This window comes from Tupaia chinensis, unplaced genomic scaffold (assembly GCF_000334495.1).
Source record: "Tupaia chinensis unplaced genomic scaffold, TupChi_1.0 Scaffold000340_1, whole genome shotgun sequence".
NCBI lineage: Eukaryota > Metazoa > Chordata > Mammalia > Scandentia > Tupaiidae > Tupaia > Tupaia belangeri.
The window spans coordinates 1,266,336-1,268,732 of record NW_006159834.1 but is presented as its reverse complement, the minus strand read 5'-3'; the positions used below and the strand labels follow the sequence as shown (position 1 = coordinate 1,268,732).

General features: G+C 38.0%; 1 protein-coding gene across 1 annotated transcript in view; it reads left to right on the top strand.

The window, feature by feature from the left end:
- Window positions 1–19: 19 nt before the first annotated feature.
- CUNH4orf17 (chromosome unknown C4orf17 homolog) overlaps window positions 20–2,397 on the top strand; it is a 254,168-nt gene continuing 251,790 nt past the window's right edge. The window contains exon 1 of the mRNA XM_027773320.1: window positions 20–128. The gene's annotated coding sequence lies outside the window, so the exon portion shown is untranslated. The remainder of the gene's footprint in view (window positions 129–2,397) is intronic.

Below are 2,397 nucleotides of genomic sequence, written 5' to 3'. Positions count from 1 at the left end.
GAGCAGGAATTTAGACCATATGAATGCAAACCCTCAAACAGTCAGAAAGCATGGAGGGGTGCGTACTCCAGGAAATTCCGTGGAAAACCCATCTATTTTTCTTGGATGGCAAGGGAGAGTGATGACAGGTAAGTAAACACATAACATAGCAAATATCTGGATTTTTTTTTTCTCACCAAAGTCTTTTGCTTTTATCTTAAACTAAATTTTATCATGCTTTTACGTAATATAGATAGGGCCAGTGCTCCATGGGGGTTTGTCATTTCCTAGGGTTCTGTTTTTTGCTAATGCACTTTCATTTTTTATAAAAATATTTGCAGAGGGTTATGAAATTGTGAAGAAATAGAATACATTTCTAAAGTGCCAAAGAGACAACTCTTCATAATTTCTTTTGGAAGGCTTTTCAGTTCCTGTCCTCATTCCCTGCAATCCCACTTCTGTATCTGGCTCCTTCTGTGCCCTCCTCAAACATTTCCTGTGGAATACACAAGCACCATGGGAAACCCAGCCCCAGAGGGCTCTCTCCTAGGGTCTGCTTTCCCTTAAAGATCACTCTGGGAAGTCTGTATTGTTTGGTTTAGAGTTCAGGAGATGTCCCCAAAGCTCCAGCCAGAATAGTACCAGAATTTCAGGACTAGGGCAACAGAATCTGATAGTAAATTATACCAACTCTCTATTTATGTCCTGGAGAATGATTTTTGTGGTAGTAGCTTAGGGTGTCAGATCTAGGGTGGGCCTAGGTTTTTCATGTTGGTTCTTCTGGGTGATATTTCTGCTAGTTTGAGTAGCAAGTATGCCCTTTTACTATTCTTTTCACTTTTAGACTGACTTTATCATTTGCATACAACCTACACGCTTATCTCCCAAGGATAACATTAGTTCTTGGTCTAAAACTATACTGAGGAGAGGAAGGGAAGACATTTTGCTATGTAATTACCATGAGGCCACCAAGAGTGTCTACAAGTCATTCTCTTTAGGATAGATGACACGCTCCCTTGGGCAGCTAGAGCACTAACACTGGAGCCACCTGGCTTTTCCACGGAAATTCTCTAATTTCCACATAGGAGATTTGGAAGTGCCTATTCTAGAAAGGACTAAATTTCTAGCCAAAAGTCCTTGCTCCTTCAGTCTCCATCTTGGGGAAGGGAAAAGAGAAGGCTTATTCTCTTTGATAGATCAATTTTTATAATAGAATTTCTTCCTGTTATGATTCTTGTGTACTATTTAAATTATTAACTAAGAGAAAACTGATGTTTGGTTTTATTACTGGGAAGAAGCTAACTCTCACTGAGTGCCTGGTGACTATCAGGTACTTTGTGCATTTTATCAGCTTAATCCTTACCGTGACCTTGTGGGGTAGATGTTACGTTCTCTACTAACCAAAGGGTAATATGGTTACCCTTGTTGATACAGCCAGTTGTTTGTAAGGGGGGTTGGGGTTTGATTTGAAATCTATTTAATTACGAAGTTCATGTTTGCTATCAAGCGGCTGCTTTGGAAAGTTTTGGATTGTTTGGTAAAATTTGTGTTTCATAGTTTTTCTTCTCTTGCCACTACCTGTAAATAAAATTTTGACCTCTGGGATATTGCTGTTTACTTTATTGTGGTAAAGTTAATAATTACTCTATGGGATTACTTCTCTAGGTTAGAAATCAGGAAAAAAGTCATTATCATTATTATTTTTTATATTCTTTTTTATTAATTTTTAAATTATTATTCATATGTTAAAATGCTATACATCATTTACATTGTGAAGAGACGTTACCCAGCATGATATACACCTCAGTCCAGTCCAGTTGAGACCACCATACATACCTTCGTCAACAAATAAAAAACCTTGTCTATGTCTGACAAGTGTCTTACCTCTCCATTTTTCCCCCAAATTTCCTTTCCTATGCTCTTCCCCTCCCACATTCTCTTTCCACTTTGTCCATTACAACTTTTAATGCTTTTATCTTCTCCAGTCTTTCAGTCTCTTCCATAGGGTGTGGACAATCAGTATATGTTAAGTGGAGACATACAATGTCTCTCTTTCATAGCCTGACTTACTTCACTCAGCAACAAATCTTACATATTCATCCACTTTCTATCAGATTCCAGGGACTTGTTGTTTTTTATGGCTAAATAGTATTCCATGGAGTATATGTGCCATAATTTTTCAATCCATTCATCTGTCTCTGGACATTTGGGTTGGTTCCATATCTTAGCAATTGTGAATAATGCTGCAATAAAAATAGTCGTGCAAGTGCTTTTCCGACTGAGTGCTCTTCTGTCCTTTGGGTAGATAGCCCAGGAGTGGAATTGATGGATTATATGGTAGTTCTATTTGAAGGTCTTTTTTTTTTTTTTTTTTTTTTTTGTGAGGTTTTTGCTATGGGGTGGTTGGGCCCGCACGTA